Genomic DNA, 20000 nt, shown 5'->3' on the forward strand with positions numbered 1-20000 from the left:
ACAACCTCCCCAGCTCAAGTCTGCCAAGAGAATGTAGATTTGCGGAGGCAGGTGAGTGTCCGAGAGGCAATTAATTGGTACAGTGATCTTCAAAAATGTTGTGTAGGGTTTGCAAGGGTGTTTTTTGTGGTTCTAGTGCATGCTGCTGGGGTTTTCAAGGTTGTTTTCATGGTTCTATAGTTTAACAGGCTGCAGTGGAAGTTATTGGGGTTTTCAAGGGTGTTTTCATGGTTCTATAGTTTAACAGGCTGCATTGGAAGTTACTGGGGTTTTCAAGGTTGTTTTAATGATTCCATTGGTAGTTTAACAGGCTGCAGTGGAATTTATTGGGGTTTTCAAGGTTGTTTTCACGATTACAGTGACAACAGGCAACAGTGGAAGTTACTGGGGTTTTCAAGGGTGTTTTCATGGTTCTATAGTTTAACAGGCTGCAGTGGAAGTTACTGGGGTTTTCAAGGGTGTTTTCATGGTTCTATAGTTTAACAGGTTGCATTGGAAGTTACTGGGGTTTTCAAGGGTGTTTTCACGATTACAGTGACAACAGGCTGCAGTGGAAGTTACTGGAGTTCTCAAGGGTGTTTTCATGGTTCTATAGTTTAACAGGCTGCAGTGGAAGTTACTGGAGTTCTCAAGGGTGTTTTCATGGTTCTATAGTTTAACAGGCTGCAGTGGAAGTTACTGGGGTTTTCAAAGGGTGTTTTCACGATTACAGTGACAACAGGGTGCAGTGGAAGTTACTGGGGTTTTCAAGGCCCCACAGCAAGCCTCCACAGCACACACTAGCCGAAACAAAACCTAACTAGCAATACCAGCCCTTACAACACAACCTCTCCCAACAGGTGGTCTTGCTGCAACAACAGCTGGAGGACCGAGAGAGGACTATACGACTCCTCCAACAACAACTGTCGCAGAGTCTTACCTTGCAAACCACCACCACCACGCCAGCGCCCTCCACAACCACTACCACCACCACCACTACCCCTACTGTCAACGCAGCCACACAGACAGACAGGTTAACACGTGGCCCCCCTCTTAGTGCCAGTTTGTCACGGGCTTCCTCTATCGATGATGGCTTGGGCCCCACTGTGAGGTAAGACTGGGTTGCTCGCTCTCTCTCTCTCTCTCTCTCTCTCTCTCTCTCTCTCTCTCTCTCTCTCTCTCTCTCTCTCTCTCTCTCTCACTTTTTCATTGATTATATTTATTTATTTACTCTTTTATGTGTTGTTAGGTTAAGTGTGTGTGTGTGTGTGTGTGTGTGTGTGTGTGTGTGTGTGTGTGTGTGTGTGTGTGTGTGTGTGTGTGTGTGTGTGTGTGTGTAATCTTATTCATCATCATCATCATTAGCATTCATAAGAAAACAATTTTTTATTCTGTCTAATCTTTGTTTCGTTAAATGTGATTTGTTTGTTTGTTTGTTTGTTTGTTTGTTTGTTTTTGTTTTTTAAGGTGTTTTTGTTTATGTTCAAACGGTTTCAGGAGTCAAGGTTTGTTTTGTATTGCCGTGTGTGTGTGTGTGTGTGTGTGTGTGTGTGTGTGTGTGTGTGTGTGTGTGTGTGTGTGTGTGTGTTTGTGTGTGTGTTTAGATATGCACTGTTTTATGTATACAAGTTGAGAAATTATTATTATTATTATTATTATTATTATTATTATTATTATTATTATTATTATTATTATTATTACTACTGTTTTTAATCATTATTTTCTTATTGTTCTTTTTGGAAATCTGAAAAAAAAGAAAAAAGAGCTGAAAAAATCAAGAAATTAAATGATTCACTAAAAAAATTCTCTCTCTCTCTCTCTCTCTCTCTCTCTCTCTCTCTCTCTCTCCAGACACGTTTATAGACACATTCTCTGTAGCACTGCATTAAACTAATTATATAACAATTATTTTGATTACATTAGTCAGTTTAGCATTATATTCCCCACATTATTATTATTATTATTATTATTATTATTGTTGTTCTTGTGGGATTGAAAAAATGTTAGTGTTTTGTGCGTGAGAGAGAGAGAGAGAGAGAGAGAGAGAGAGAGAGAGAGAGAGAGAGAGAGAGAGAGAGAGAGAGAGAGAGAGAGAGAGAGAGAGAGAGCTTCTAATATTTACCTAAAAAAAAACTATTTATAAACAAATTATATATATACAGATTACTTAATACATTGCTCTGATACTAAAAAAAAAAGTTATATTTGTATTAGTTATTATTATTATTATTAATATTATTTATTTGTGTTATTTGAAAGGTTGTGAGGAAATGTTATATTGTGTTAAAAATAGGAGGAATATTATTAATCTGTGTATTCAGTTAGAGAAATTAGGAAAATATTTTAAACTAGTCATATTTTTCAAGGGAAACTGAGACAAAATGTGAGTGTTTTAAAATAGCAATATTTTGAAAGGGAAACTGAGACAATGAGGAAAAATATTTTAAACTAGTAATATTTTCAAGGTAAACTGAGACAAAATTAGGAAAGTATTTGAACTAGTAATATTTTGAAAGGGAAAGAGACAGAAGTTGAAAATATTTAAACTAGGAAGTACAAAATATTAAATAAAAACATTCTGAATCTCTGTATTAAGGTAGAGAAATTAGGAAATATTTGAACTAGTAATTAGGAAATATTTGAACTAGTAATACTTTGAAAGGGAAAATAGGAAAATATTTAAACTAGGGTGAAAATATTTAAACTAGGGAAGTACAAAATAGAAAAAAATAAAATGAAATAATATGTGTAAATAAATTAGAGAAAACAAGGAAATAAGTGTCTACAAGATAGAAAAGTAAATATTATTAATCTGTGTAATTAGAGAAAAAGGGAATATTTTAACTAGTAAATGTTTGTAATTATTGCTTATTTTGTTGTTTGCATTGTAAAGTGAAAGAAATATTTTAAGTAAAGAGAAAAGAAATACATTATTATTTTGTGTAATAAAAGAAAAACATTATTTGTGCACTAAATATAGAAAATATTTTGTGTACTAAATATAGAAAATATTTTAACTTGTAATGAAAGTAATTGTTTATTTGAAATGGGAAGCAAAACAAATGAAAAAAATATTGAACCTAAAAGTAAAAAATGTCAGTTATATATAAATTAATATATAAATTAGAGAAAAAGAAAATATTTAAACTTAGTAATTGTTTATGAGAAAAAGAAAACATTTAAACTAGTAAAAAAGTTATTTTGTGTGAAATGCAGATTGAAACCATAACAATAACCTTGTTGATGGCAATGTGTATTATATAAAGCAGAGAAACAAAGAAAATATATAAGCTAGTAAAAAAAGAAAGTAAAGAAAAATGCAGATTAACAAGATTTATTTATTTTGTGAAGAAAAAAATGCAGATTTATTTATTTTTGTTAAGAAAAAAATGCAGAAAGAAAAAAAGAAAAATGCAGATAAGATTTATTTATTTTGTTAAGAAAAAAGAAAACTGCAGATTAACAAGATTTATTTATTTTGTTAAAGTTTAATTTTGTAGTATTTATCTCATTGGCAGAAGGAAAAGAAAACAAGTAAAACATGAGTAGTAATTTGGTTGTGAAAGAATAAAAACAAATATACATCTTGTCAAATACAGACTAAAAAACATATTAATGTGTAATTCATAATAATTGTTTGCTTGGTGGTAGAAAAAATGCTGAAAATAATAATTGGTTATATATTTTGTTATCATAATTAACTTGTCATTAAAAAAAATCACTAATACTTTTCTTCTACTACTACTACTACTACTACTACTACTACTACCATCATTCATTGCTACTTTTTCCTACTACTACTACTACTACTACTACTACTACTACTACTACTATTACTACTACTACTATCATCATTCATTGCTACTTTTTCCTACTACTACTACTACTACTACTACTACTACTACTACTACTACTATCATCATTCATTGCTACTTTTTCCTTCTATTACTAACTTTTCCTACCACCAAGCTAGTTAATGATTACAAACAAGGATTACTTTTATTACTGGATTATTTAAATTACTACTATTCTGCCAAGCTCACAATTATACAAGATACATAACAACATACAACAACAAACTAACAACAACAACAACAACAACAACAACAACAAAACTCAACCAACATTCCTTTTAACAACATACAACAACAACTCTCATTGCTACTTTTTCCTTCTACTACTACAACTATTACTACTACTATCATCATTCATTGCTACTTTTTCCTTCTACTACTAACTTTTTCCTACCACCAAGCTAGTTAATGATTACAAATAAGGATTACTTTTATTACTGGATTATTTAAATTACTACTATTCTGCCAAGCTCACAATTATACAAGATACATAACAACATACAACAACAAACTAACAACAACAACAACAACAAAACTCAATCAACATTCCTTTTAACAACATACAACAACAACTCTCTCAACCAACATTCCTTTTTAACAACATACAATAACAAAACTCTCAACCAACATTCCTTTTACATTTCATTTCATTCACCAACACAACCACTCATTCAATTACTATTCCATTCACACACACACAACACAGACAGAGACACACACACACACACACACACACAATCTAGATAAAGCAGAGAGAGAGAGAGAGAGAGAGAGAGAGAGAGAGAGAGAGAGAGAGAGATGATACTCCCTACAAAACAGCTACAAAAACTATTTGCACCCAACACTTTTTTATTCAAAGACCGCTACACACCACAGAACTTAACAAAAAAAAAAAAAAAAAAAAAAAAAAAAAAAAAAAAAAACAGCCAAATCTAGCCAGTGACAGAAGCTGCAGAAGAATAAATTAGATGTTTACAACCCACGGCACCTCTTCAGGACCTCCACCAACCCTGCATACCTCTTGAAAAACACACAGGAAACACCCAAATTTAAGTGTTGTTGGTGTGTTACAGAGAGGAGCACTCAGGGCCACAAGACAGGTTAAGCTCACCACCACCACCACCACCACCACCATACAGCTTGAGGGGGACAGGAGGTAGTCAGGTGTATTGGTGATGGTTGGTGAGGTCTCTGTAGGGGGTAATAGAACACTGGGACTGGTGGTGGTGGTGGTGGTGGTGGTGGTGGTGGTAGTAGTAGTAGTAGGAGGAGGAAGAGGAGGAGAAGGAATGAATAGGGTGTGTGTGTGTGTGTGTGTGTGTGTGTGTGTGTGTGTGTGTGTGTGTGTGAGAGAGAGTGAGTCAGTGTTGCCATGTCTTAAGAAAATGAAAATAATAAGAAAATGAAATGAAAAAAAAGAATAATAAATGAAATGAAAAATAAATATAGAAAAAAGACTAATCATTACAAAGAAATGAAAACATCACACACACACACACACACACACACACACACACACACACACACACACACACACACACACACACTAATCTAACCTAACTAACTTTCCTTCATTTTTCTCGTATTCCAACAACACTAACTTGAAACACATTGCTGCATAGTTCAATCTTAATACAACAAACACAAACCATCAAGTAATTTTAGCCAGATATTCCTAAAACTTTCTTCTCATTAGTTCACTTTCTCAAGGCCACAAAGATGACTCAGCAACCTCTCAAGGGTGTATTTCTTGTTGGCAATGCTGAATAATTCTTAAACTACCACTGGAACCATGAAAACACCCTTGAAAACCCCAATAACTTCCACTTCACCCTGTTAAACTATAGAACCATGAAAACACCCTTGAAAACCCCCAATAACTTCCACTGCAGCCTGTCAAACTATCACTGGAACCATGAAAACACCCTTGAAAACCCCAGTAACTTCCACTGCAGCCTGTTAAACTATAGAACCATGAAAACACCCTTGAAAACCCCAATAACTTCCACTGCAGCCTGTTAAACTATAGAACCATGAATCAGCCTGTTAAACTATAGAACCATGAAAACACCCTTGAAAACCCCAACAACTTCCACTGCAGCCTGTCAAACTATCACTGGAACCATAAAAACACCCTTGAAAACCCCAACAACTTCCACTGCAGCCTGTTAAACCACACAAACCACAAAAACACCATTGAAAACCCCAATAACTTCCACAAGAACCATGAAAACACCCTTGAGACCTCCCCAACCCACCCTAAGCAAACCACAACAGACGCAAACACACCCTAACCTAGCAAGTGACCTAATGTGACCTCTCTTTTCACCCTGCAAGCTTCCGTCTGGGAAAGGTAAAGTCTCTTGTTGATATAGTTGATGTTATGCTTGGTTGTATAACACTCTGTTCCCCCCTGGCCCTTCTTGCTATCCCTGCCACCTACCCTGACTTGCAACTTCTCTACAGCACCCTCAAGTTTTAGTAGTAGTAGTAGTTTTTTTTTTTTTCAGTGTTTGTGCGTGTTTTGTTTGCTTTGATAGTAGTAGTAGTAGTAGTAGTAGTAGTAGCAGTAGCAGTAGCAGTAGCTGTTGTTTTCATTATTTTTCGTTTTCTGCTACGGTTTCTACATCTCTGCCTTGCCTAAATGTTGTAGTAGTAGTAGTAGTAGTAGTAGTAGTAGTAGTAGTAGTAGTAGTAGTAGTAGTATTTTCCCTTATTCTCTTCTAAGTTATCATTTTGGTGTTCAAAACTTCTATTATTATTATATTATTATTATTATTATTATTATTATTATTATTATTATTATTATTATTAACATTTCTTTACTTTTTTATTCTTCCTTCCTCTCCTTGAATCTATTCTCTCTCTCTCTCTCTCTCTCTCTCTCTCTCTCTCTCTCTCTCTCTCTCTCTCTCTCTCTCTCTCTCTCTCTCTCTCTCTCTCTCTCTCTCTCTCTCTCTCTCTCTCTCTCTCTCTCTCTCTCTGTGTGTGTGTGTTCCTTCTTCAAACCTATTTATTGTTTGTCATTTACTTATTATTATTCTTACTTAATATATTGCTTGTTTTCTTCTTTTTTTCCTCCTATTCCTTATAGAAGAAGTAGTAGTAGTAGTAGTAGTAGTAGTAGTAGTAGTAGTAGTAGTAGCAGTAGTAGTAGTAGTACTTTAGACTGCTTGAAATATTAAGTTTGTATGTTTGTCTGTTCTTGTGATATTTTGGGGTTGTTACTAGTAATTGTGTGTGTGTGTGTGTGTGTGTGTGTGTGTGTGTGTGTGTGTGTGTGTGTGTGTGTGTGTGTGTGTGTGTGTGTGTGTGTATTACCTGCTGCCTTGTATTCAAATATCAGGAATTATTAACCTAGAATATACTGTGATAAATATATGAAGCTAGAATTACATACACAATTATATATAGATTACTCTTTGTGTGTGTGTGTGTGTGTGTGTGTGTGTGTGTGTGTGCGTGTGCGTGCGTGCGTGCGTTATTTTTCTAGTTTAATATATCACTATTTTCTGCGTATACAATAATGATAATAATAATAATGATGAAAATAAAGGAATTAATGAATTACTAACATTTTTCTTTAACTTATTCATCTAACGAGTCTCTTCCTCACCTTTGCACGCTAGCAGGTACATGTGGTGAGTACTCGACAAGGCCTTACCCACCACTTACTCATTCCCTCGTCATTTTACTCATTCATAACTTTACTGAACAAATATCGTTTCTATAGTCAAATTTAACTCATGGAATTTTCATCTCACTCATCTTACAGCTCACTCATCATCTCACTCTCTCTATTTAATATATTCATAAAGGTTCTGTAGTCAAATTTTACTCATAAGCAGTTTCCATCTTACTCATCTTATTCTCTCTCTCTCTCTCTCTCTCTCTCTCTCTCTCTCTCTCTCTCTCTCTCTCTCTCTCTCTCTCTCTCTCTCTCTCTCTCTCTCTCTCTCTCTCTCTCTCTCTCTCTAATATATTCATAGAGGCAATTTCTTTATTCAAATTTTACTGTTGCAATTTTCATCATTTACTCATTTGCCTGACTCCACCTGACTCATCTTACTCATTGCTTACTTGTACTCATTTTCCTCACCATACTCATAAGGATCATTTCTCTACTCAAATTTTACTCATTCATCCAGTAGTTAATATTTCTCTGACTCATCTTATTCATCATCTTACTCATCACTTATTCATACTATTCTACTCACCATATTCATAAATATCTTTTCTCTACTCAAATTTTACTCATGCAATCTCCATTTCTCACTATCTTAATAATTTACTCATCTTTAACTATTCACTATTTTCCTCACCATATTCATTAAAGATCATTTCTCTATTCAAATTTTACTCATTCATCCAGTTAGTGCTTCACTCATCTTACCATCTGACTCATTACTCATGCAATTTCAACTGCTCTTACTTATTTTACTGCTTACTCATCACCTGACTCATCTTACTCATCACTTACTCATGTTTACGTTAAGAAATGTTACTGTTTAGGTCGTGTTTTCGTTTCTTCTTAGTTGTCGTCTTCTGTTTCTTTATTTTTTGTTCTTCTACATCTTCTTAGTCTTCTTTTCTTTTCTTGTTTTTTTCTTCTTTTGTTTTGTTTTTTTCTTGTCATCTCCTCATTTATTTTCTTCTTTGTCTTCATTGTCATCTTCTTTCTAAAACAACAAAATTATTCTTTTAAAATAACTATTATATTTCCCAAAACAACAACAACAACACCAACAAACAATCATCTATTTTCTCTCACCACTATTCTGTCCACCTCCCTAATCCAAGAGTTAACCAGTATTCTCAATCTTTCACCACTATTCTGTCCACCTCCCTAATGCAAGAATTAACCAGTATTCTCAGTCTTTCACCACTATTCTGTCCACCTCCCTAATGCAAGATTTAATCAGAATTCTCAATCTTTCACCACTATTCTGCCCACCTCCCTAATCCAAGAGTTAACCAGTATTCTCAATCTTTCACCCCTTTCACTGGCACACTCCTGAACTCCCTGCCAGCTGCTGTGTCTCCCCTGCCTGTGACTTGAACTCTTTCAGGAGGGAGGCTGCAACACACTTACCCTCAAACTCTGAATGACCCTTTGACCTGACTTTGGGGACCGGTGCCTCAGAGGGCCTTTTTTCAGCCTTTTTATTGCCCCAGTGCCCCCTCTTGCATACACAATAAATAAATAATAATAATAAATAATAATAATAATAATAAATCTCTCCACAAGGCTATATTTCTAATCCTCTTCCTTCCTTCACAGTTCTGAGAGGAATCTGGAGAGAGGTCGTGTTAGGTCAGCCTCCAGCCCTGCCCAGCCCCCCAGAGCAGCCAGCCAGCCCCCCCCACCCCTGCGACATCACCCAGCCCTTCCTCACCACTGACGGCACAAGATATTAGGTCAACTGAGGTCAGAGACAGGAGGAGATGCGCTGGAAGTGTGATTGGCTGATGAAGAGAAGTTGATTAGAAGCCTCGTGATTGGCTGAATGGAACCACGGGTCAGCTAGAACGTTTGTGATTGGTCAAGAGAAGCAGAGGTCATCTAGGCACCTCGCTATTGGTCGGTTTGAAGTGCAGGTAATGTGTGCCATTCCCACAGTGACCTAAGATAACCTAACCTGACCTAACTTGAGCCAGAGACTAAGAGACGGGTCAGGGCACCAAGTCGACAAGCCAGGTCAATTGAGGTCAAGCTAATGGAGTCGATTACTTTAGAGAAACGCAGAAACTAAACTCATCATTTTGTGACTGTGTGCGTCTGTGTCCAATGTACGCATTTTGCTGCCTCGTGTGCGTGTGTGCGTGTGTGTGTATGTGTGTGTGTGTGTGTGTGTAGTGGTGTTGGTGTGAATGATTAAACAGGTTGAGAATCTTAAATTGTTATATGATTGGTTGAAAAATTAAGCCAGAAATTTAAGCAAAAAGATCATTGGTGAAAGAATTTGAAGCTGAAAGATGATTGGCAGAAAAATTAAGCCAGAAACTCAAACTAAAAGATCATTGGTGAAAGAATTTGAAGCTGAAAGATGATTGGCTGAAAAAAAATTAAGCCAGAAATCAAAGCTAAAAAATCACAAGCTGAAAATTTAACCAAGAAACTGAAGATGAAATATAACTGGCTGAAAACTAAAAGCTGGAAGATGACTGGCTGATATTCTAAGCCACAACACTCAGACAGGTTGTACGATTGGTCAGTAACATTACAAGTGCGCTGTGATTGGTCGAGCCTAGAGATGTTCCGAATGTTAATATTTCAGTACCTGTGAATGTGAATGTTTTGGTTTGAACAGGCAATATGATAATTATTATGTAGATGGCGTTAAAAAGTCCCCCTGGAGTTTGGCAGGGTGGTAAGATTAACCGATATACAGACCACTTCAGATTAATTCTCTTTCACTCACCCCCATTTGTATAATAGTGTTCAAATAGGCCTATAGTTTAAAATTTGATGTTTTAAAAATATCTGGTAGGCAACATGTGACTGAATGTGAATCGGTTTATGAATATTCGGATTGTCTCTAGTCCAGACGACACATGCACTCCTATTGGTTGACGGCAGTACAAGGGAGGCTGACTGAGATGTGATTGGTCTGTGGAGCCAAGAACTTGTCGCCTCATTGGTTGATTTGTAAAGTCCACTCAGAGTATTCACCAGTGATGTGTACTGTTTTTGTTGTGAGCCTAACCTAACTTTACCTCTTTAACCTAACCTAACTACCTAACCTAACTTAATTTTATGTAACCTGATCAAACTTAACCTACCCTGACCTGACCTGACCTAACCAAACTCAAACACCACCAACATTGACCCAACCTGGCCTAGCACAACCAACACAACTTAGGCAGACAAGACTAGGCGTTAACCCAGCCTGGGACAAACTTAGCCAAACTTAGTCAAAGGGAACCGAGCTGAACCCTTCACTGCAACACGACACATCACAGCAGCAGAAGCAGTGTGTCAAGTCTTCATCAACACCCACAACTAAGTTAGTGATGAAAGACAATACAGCTTGCAATTCCTTCCCAGTTCAATGATTGGGTGTGGCTGTGCAGCAAGTCAAGGTGTCTGTGATTGGTCATTAGGGAAAGGTGTACCAGGTGGCAATTAAAGGGTTAAGCTGTAATCTAAATAGACCAGATTAACTTAACCAGACCGGATTCCTAACCTAATGTAATCTAACTTAACTTTACCTAACCTAACAGAATCGAACCAAATGAAGTGTTTCCTAATTCATCATGTGGGTGATTATTATTAGGCAAAGAATTACTGGTGTCTAAAATAATTCCTCTCATGAAATCTTTACTAGTCAAACCTAACCTAACCTGTTCTAAACCCAACCAAACCTAACCCAACTAAACCTAACCTAACCTAACCCAACCCAACCCAATCTAACCTAACCTACCTAACCTATTCTAAACCCAACCAAACCTAACCTAACCAAACCTAACCAAACCCACCTAACCTATTCTAAACCCAACCAAACCTAACCTAACCCAACCCAACCAAACCTAACCCACTCTAAACCCAAACAAACCTAACCTAACCCAATTTTTTTTTTCCCCACATAAAACTGAATACCGAGGGATAAATATTTTGAGTGGAAATTACCGTAGTGAAATTTATTGATATACAGATAATAGCAATACTTAGAAATGATAAAAAGGTTGATTAATATTTGGGTTGAAGGATCTGTGATGTAAAAATGTAATGGTTAACAATGATGATAATGATAATGATGATGATGATGATGATGATGCAGCTTTCAAGTTTAGATAGACAATAATGCTTTCGTATGTGTGTGTGTGTGTGTGTGTGTGATCCCCAAGCCTCTGTTAGCAGTGAATAACGATAGAAAATAATGATAGAAATAATTATGGAAATAGAAATAGTAGAACTGATGAAATATGAAAGAGAAAAAAGAAAAAAAAAAGCGAGAGAAACAACAGAATGTGGAAATAGAAAAAAAAAATGAGAAAAGGAAAGTAAGATAATAAAGAAAAACAAACAACAATTAATAGAAAAAGTAAATAATGTAAAATAAATAGTAATGAGGAACTTAGTAATAGAAAAAAACAATGAAAGAAAAAGAAATAAAGATAGAAATGAAGAGGTGTAGAATAGAATGAGAAATAGCAATAGAAAACGAGAGGAATAGGTGAAAGAGAAGAAAAAATGCATTGAGAGAGAGAGAGAGAGAGAGAGAGAGAGGAGAGAGAGAGAGAGAGAGAGAGGAGAGAGAGAGAGAGAGAGAGAGAGAGAGAGAGAGAGAGCTAAACCAAAGATATTTAAAGTAGACTAAAATAATTATACACTTATACACAAACCAGCTAAAAATAATGATAATAATAATAATATAATAATAATAATAATAATAATAATAGATCTATAGACTGATGATAATGATAAAAGACACGAGTTATCCAGTTATCGAAATACACACCAGATGATGACAATGATGATAATAACAATAATAACAATAATAATAATAATAATATATAATGATAATAATATATATGCTAACTTTTTAATTTGCAAACTTTCGCATAAACTTTTCATTAAATTTGCATCTATTCCTTGGTTTACCCCGCGAGTGGCGCCAAAGAAAACGGGAAATGTGGACAAAGAAAATGGAAAAGCAAACGTGGGCAAAGAAAATGAAACCAACTCGTCACGCGTTTTCTGTGAGATTTGCGACTGAAAGAAGAAAACGTAATATCGCGTTTTCTGAGATAGTGACTGAAAGAAAACTTCGTGGTGTAAAGAAAATGGGGATAAGTATTCTCGTTTTCTATAAACACAAACTAGAAAATGGAGTGTTGATTTGAAATAGAAAAAAAAGTTACCCATTTTCTTCAGACACTGACCAAGAAAAGAAAACGTACGAATCTTGGAACATAAAACGTAAAGTGATCTCTTGAGACTGCAAAGAAAACGGAAACATTATCGTTTTCTATGAACTAAAACAGAAAACGGGAAAAAAAACTTGTGCACAGGAAAGAAAACAAAACAATGACCCAGATAACAGAAAACAAAAGCTGGGCCATAGAAAACGTGTAATACCGACCAGGGAAGAGAATCATAGAAAACGTAGGCTATGAAACGTAGAAAACGGAGCGCGCGTGCTTTGGAGACCCATTTTCTTTTTCGCTTTTTGAGGTGACACAAAAAAAATAGATAAATGTGCTTATATACATATATATATAACTTATACACCCCCTCACCCCCCCTGTGCGTGTGTGCGTGTATGTGTGTGTGTGTGTATGTGCGTGTGTGTACATAGGAAATCTATTTATTGAAGTATTTATGTGTAAAGTGTGTTACTTATAAACTGACCAACCCACTTCGGATGTTAGCAGGTCTTCTTCTGTCCTGCCAGCTTATCCTTCGTTTTATCATTATTTTTTATCTCTCTATTCCCTTCTTTTATTCATTTTCCTCCTCTTCCTATATTTTCCCTTTATTTTATCAAATTTTTTTTATTCATTTTCCTCCTCTTCCTATATTTTCCCTTTATTTTATCTTTTTTTTTCGTAATCTTTATTCTTGTTTTATTTTTCAATATTCTTTATCCTTTTTTTATCTATTTATTTTCTTTTATTCTTTATCTCGTTATATTTTGTTCTTTCCCTTTTTCTTATTTCTGTCTATTCTTATTTTCTTTCCTCCTATCCTTTATTTCTTTCCTGTGTATTTCTCTATTCTTTTTATCTTCATCTCTCTCTTCCTTTCTTTATTCCTTTCTATCATTTTTTCATTTTTCCTTTGTTTTTCTCATCGTTATTTCTTCCTCTCAAATTTCCTCCCTTATCTTCTCTCTCGTTATTCCTCCCTTTATCATTTATCATCACCTTTATTTTCGTTAATCTTATCACAATTATTATCACTTATCTTTAGTCTTCCCAATCTTATCACAATTATTATCACTTATCTTTAGTTTTCCCTCTCATCCCCTCTTCTCACACGCCTTTCTTATCTTCCCTATCTGTATACTTCAATTTATCATGCATCACTACTTCCTCCTTTCACTATTGCGTGCGTCTAAATCAACTACCACCACCATCACCACCACGCCAACCTAACCTCACTACCGCCACCTGTTGCTGACTGAAGACACTACAGTACATTCACAATTGCTACAAATAATGATGATAGTGATGATAATAATGATAATATTTCATAGCCACATTTCCTAACCTAACCTAACATGCCGCAGAGAAAACGGAGTGCACTGGAACTTAAAGAATATGGAAGATTGGGTGGACTTGAAAGAAAACGGAGTGGAAGTTACGTGGGATTTTGAAGGAATTATTGGGACTTAGAGAAAATGGGAAAAAAAGGATTAAAATTTATGTGGAAGATTAAGAGGAAAGAGAAAATGGGGAAAAGGATTCAAATTTAAGTGGAAGATTAAGAGGAAATGAAGGAAAATTAAACTATGATATCAAAGTGAGTTGCAGTAATAATAATAATAATAATAATAATAATAATAATAATAATAATAATAATAATAATAATGCACAATTGAACAAATATATTGAATTATGTAATATTTTTTTGGTGCGAAACGAATTTCCGAAAAAAAAACAAAATCAACCAAAATGAAAACAACAACAACAACAACAACTACTACTACTACTACTAACAAAAGTTCACAATTAAGGAAAATCAGGAAAAAATAAACAAATAAACAAAACCGAGAATAAAACAATAACAAATCAAAGAAAACGGAATAAAATTAAGGGCAATCTTAGCTAAACATGAAACGCGCCAACCCTTTCTCTGTGGCATTGTGGGAAGACAGTGCTACGCCCCCCGTCACTCATAAACACTCATGCATTCCCTGTGTACGCTTGCCCTCCCCCCCTAAACCCCCCCATGTAAGTATCCATCCTGCCAGCGTCTATGTGCGTGTGTGTGTGTGTGTGTGTGTGTGTACGAATTTCAATGCCAAAGACTGTGTACGTTAACCACTCCTGTACGTTTGGATGTGCACATGTACTTTACTGTGTGTGTGTGTGTGTGTGTGTGTGTGTGTGTGTGTGTGTGTGTGTGTGTGTGTGTGTTTAAGTGGCATCACATTCCATAGGCTATGTGTGTGTGTGTGTGTGTGTGTGTGTGTGTGTGTGTGTGTGTGTGTGTGTGTGTGTGTGTGTGTGTGTGTGTTATGTAATCATCCAGGGAGTCTATTGCTAGTAATTATATATAAGTAATTGGATGCCAGATTACAATTACTATTACTACTATTACTATCATTGTTACTATTCACTCAATGGGAAATATTTGAAATAAGAAAAAAATATATTGAAAATTTTGCAGCTGTTGTAATTGAATATGTAACTAATTTATTTTCTTTATTTATACCAAGAGAGAGAGAGAGAGAGAGAGAGAGAGAGAGAGAGAGAGAGAGAGAATTACCTCCAATCTTTCCTCCATTCCTCCATTTCTTTCGTCTTCCTTCTTCTTCATCTCGTTTCTCCTTTTTCCTCTTCATCTCTCCCTTTTTTCTCTCCATTCCTCCATCTCCCTCTATTCCTTCATGTTCCTTCTTTCTTCCACCTTTTCATCCTAAAGAAAGGAGGAGGAGGAGGAAAATACTTAGAACAGAAGCGAGGAAGGAGGAAGGATAAAGACGAGGAGGAGGAGGAGGAGAAAAATGAAGAAAAGGAAGGTGAAGAGATGGAGAAAACAAGAGAAAGGAGGAGGAGGAGAACAAAAGAAAGAAGAATGAGAGAGAGAGAGAGAGAGAGAGAGAGAGAGAGAGAGAGAGAGAGAGAGAGAGAGAGAGAGAGAGAGAGAGAGAGAGATTGAAGAGGTTGAAGTGCTTAACGAAACAAGCACAACCATTTAACGATCATTCCAGCCCTCCCTATCAGGTCTCGTGTTGTTTTGTGGGGTTGCCCGCGCCTCGCCTCGCCTCGCCCACTTATATTTTATTGTGTTATCGTTTTTTGTAACATGGAGCTAAATTATACTTGTAAAGCTTAAAAAGTTGTGTTTGACTTGTGTTACTCGCCCTGTGTGTGTGTGTGTGTGTGTGTGTGTGTGTGTGTGTGTGTGTGTGTGTGTGTGTGTGACTCCTTCATTACACTCCTTGCCTCCATCATCTTGTTTCTATATTTATCCAGAGAGAGAGAGAGAGAGAGAGAGAGAGAGAGAGAGAGAGAGAGAGAGAGAGAGAGAGAGAGAGAGAGACCTAATATGGAAAGATGACAAGGAGAAGGAGGAGGAGGAAGTGCTTGACACAGGAGGAGGAAAGATAAGCGTGATAAAGCAGAGAGAGAGAGAGAGAGAGAGAGAGAGAGAGAGAGAGAGAGAGAGAGAGAGAGAGAGAGAGAGACCCACATAAGGACTAGACTAAACAAAGACCTCATTGAACACTCACTCACTCTCTCTCTCTCTCTCTCTCTCTCTCTCTCTCTCTCTCTCTCTGTGAAAGGGATGAAAGTGATGAAAGTCCGAGAATACTGGTTAACTCTTGCATTTGTTTAAGTTACTGAAGTTTTTATGGTTCCAGTGAAAGTTTAACAAGGCTGCAGTGGGTTTTTCAAGGTTTTTCTTTTCAGTTTAACAGGCTGCAGCGGAAGTTATTGGGGTTTTCAAGGGTGTTTTCATGGTTCTATAGTTTAACAGGCTGCAGTGGAAGTTACTGGGGTTTTCAAGGGTGTTTTCAAGGTTCTTTAGTTTAACAGGCTGCAGTGGAAGTTACTGGGGTTTTCAAGGGTGTTTTCATGATTCCAGTGATAGTTTAACTAGGCTGCAGTTGAAATTACTGGGGTTTTCAATTGTTTTCAGTTTAATAGGCTGCAGCGGAAGTTATTTTTCAATTGTTTTCAGTTTAATAGGCTGCAGCGGAAGTTATTGGGGTTTTCAAGGGTGTTTTCATGATTCCACTCGCAAGAACACAACGAATAATCTCTGGGGCCTTGAAAAACAGTGGAGAGGGAAGGAAGCATCGTTTTGATAGTGATAATCGGCCCATTTGAAACAGTAATTTAAGACAAACAGAACAGCTTCCTCTCTGTGTGCGCGCGCCATGAAACTTATCTCTCTTATGACGTCACAATGTTTGTTTGGTAATCTAAATTTCTACTTGGTGAGTCTAACTAACTTTCATTATTAAATTTCCTTGTCGTTTTATAAAGTGTTCCCCTTTTTTTATGATGCAACTAAGAACGTGTCTGTTTACCAATGTATTTTTTAAGTCTGTCTATTTATTTAACTATCAGTCACAGGAGTCATAATTATTATAAATATATTCATCATTCGTATGTTTCACCCCACAAGCCCACGTGGCCAGCCTCAGTCTCTTTTAACCTTTGTCCTCCCTATCACAAGGGAACACATCTTCCCTACACTCCTGGCAGTCCTTAGGGAAAACACCTGCATCGCCTTTCTGTCGCTCCTTCATCTTCACTGGCCAGAATAAGAATCTCTGCCATTGGTCCCTTCACCCCATTTCGAGACAGCTCATTGGTCATTTCATCTCAGACTCTGTATCCTGACCTGTTTGTCACATAAAGAGGCTGTACTGATAGAGAGAGTCAATTCAGAGAGATCCACACCTCCTGCATCCTGACCTGTTTCTTGTCACATAAATAGAGGCTGTACTGACAAATATTTTAAAGTTTCCCCTGTATTTCTGTTTTCCATTACTTTTTTCTTCCACTTTGAATGGCCACACAATTCATGTTCATTGTACTTTGTAATATCTATGTATTTTTGTATCTATATATATGTAGAAGTTACATAAATTCACTTTTGTATGAGAGAGAGAGAGAGAGAGAGAGAGAGAGAGAGAGAGAGAGAGAGAGAGAGAGAGAGAGAGAGAGAGAGAGAGAGAGAGAATCAGTATTGTCACGCTCATCAAATTGTCCCGTGTACATCTTGCCTATCATTAAATCAGAAACTCCTTATAAATTTGTGTTCTTTTAAATTTAACCTACCATAATCCAACCCACTACCAGCAATATCCACACTACTAGCAATATCCACACTACCAGCAATATCCACACTACTAGCAATATCCACACTACCAGCAATATCCACACTACCAGCAATATCCACACTACCAGCAATATCCACACTACTAGCAATATCCACACTACCAGCAATATCCACACTACCAGCAATATCCACACTACTAGCAATATCCACACTACCAGCAATATCCACACTACCAGCAATATCCACACTACCAGCAATATCCACACTACCAGCAATATCCACACTACTAGCAATATCCACACTACCAGCAATATCCACACTACTAGCAATATCCACACTACCAGCAATATCCACACTACTAGCAATATCCACACTACCAGCAATATCCACACTACTAGCAATATCCACACTACCAGCAATATCCACACTACTAGCAATATCCACACTACCAGCAATATCCACACTACTAGCAATATCCACACTACCAGCAATATCCACACTACTAGCAATATCCACACTACCAGCAATATCCACACTACCAGCAATATCCACACTACCAGCAATATCCACACTACCAGCAATATCCACACTACCAGCAATATCCACACTACCAGCAATATCCACACTACCAGCAATATCCACACTACCAGCAATATCCACACTACTAGCAATATCCACACTACCAGCAATATCCACACTACTACGAGGTGTCCCAGAGTAAACACCGCCACACCAAGAATCTCAATAGTGGTAAACAAACAAACAAATAAACAAACAAACAAAATCTGATGAGGCGTAGAATTTAACTATGAAATGTTGATATAACTTGTTTTTCTTTCATTATTAAATTTCTGTGTTGTTTTATGACGTCTTCCCCTTATTTTTATTCGACGATGTGACAACAATAGGCTGCTATAATTTGTTTTAACTCCTTTCGTAATTAAATTCCTTGTTGTTTTATCAAATGTTTCCGCTGAAAAAAACTAAGAGTGTCTACTGATTTATATTTTATGTTTATTTGTCTGTCTATCTATTTAACAGTGTCTGTCTATTGATGTATACTTACGTTCATTTGTCTATTTAACAATCAAACTATTAAAGACTGATATAAATTGTTCTGACTTATGCCCTAATTAAATTATGTTTTAATCCAATGTTTTCGTTTATGAACCCCCCCCCAAAAAAAACAAGTATTTATGCATTTATCTGCCTAATTTTAACAGGAGCACAACTTATTGCCATTTCGTATTTAAACCTCTTTGTTCTTTTATTCAATCTATCCTAAGGACATAACATGCAGGAAACATCTTTAGTACGAAGTTACCCACACGCCAGGCAGGTCATGCTCAGTGCAATGGGAGGAATCAAAGCAACGAGGCAAGGATGTGTTGATTCGAGGCGTGCACATTTGGAATAGGTTAGTGAGCCATACAGTACTCGCATTTTCTATTGTACTTGTCAAGGTGACCCGTTTTCTGTTTGTTTGTTTTTTTTTTTCGCCAGACGTTAAAATAAAGCAGCATTTTTTCATTACATTTCCGCGGTGTTGCTTAAATATTACTTAAATGACATTCAAACATTTATCCATCTATTAATCTGAAAAAAAAACTCAGCTATTTCGTAATTATAATATATTGTTTTACCAACCTGTTCTTCTCATTAACCAACTAACGATATATTTGCCTATTAATGTATTTATCTTTCTATATAAACAAACAGACACCTCACTCAATGCTGTTTTGCAATTGATATGTTTGTTCAGAAGGAGGAGGAGGAGGAGAGGAGGTGGAGAGGAGGTGGAAAAGGAGGAGCGGGAGGATGATAAGAGGAGGAGGAGGAGAAGAGGTGGAAAAGAGGAGGAGCGGGAGGATGATAAGAGGAGGAGGAGGAGAAGAGGTGGAAAAGGGAGGAGCGGGAGGATGATACGAGGAGGAGGAGGAGGAGGAGAAAAAAAAGTGAGCAAGGGTCTCTCTCTCTCTCTCTCTCTCTCTCTCTCTCCTCTCTCTCTCTCTCTCTCTCTCTCTCTCTCTCTCTCTCCTAGAAGCGCAAAAACATCCTTGAAAACCCCGTACAACTTCAAACAGAGCCTCTTGAGTGTGGAAATCTTGCTAATCTGACAATAAAATCATAAAACATTTTTGAAGACGCGCTACTGTCTCAAGGCCACAGAGATGCCTAGCCAGGTTCTCAAGAATGTTTTT

General features: G+C 36.6%; 1 long non-coding RNA gene across 1 annotated transcript in view; it reads right to left on the reverse strand.

The window, feature by feature from the left end:
* Positions 1–8187: 8187 nt before the first annotated feature.
* LOC135095973 (uncharacterized) overlaps positions 8188–20000 on the reverse strand; it is a 14046-nt gene continuing 2233 nt past the window's right edge. Inside the window, exon 2 of the long non-coding RNA XR_010264549.1 lies at positions 8188–8512. This is a non-coding gene — a long non-coding RNA (uncharacterized LOC135095973). The remainder of the gene's footprint in view (positions 8513–20000) is intronic.

This window comes from Scylla paramamosain, unplaced genomic scaffold (assembly GCF_035594125.1).
Source record: "Scylla paramamosain isolate STU-SP2022 unplaced genomic scaffold, ASM3559412v1 Contig2, whole genome shotgun sequence".
Taxonomy (NCBI): domain Eukaryota; kingdom Metazoa; phylum Arthropoda; class Malacostraca; order Decapoda; family Portunidae; genus Scylla; species Scylla paramamosain.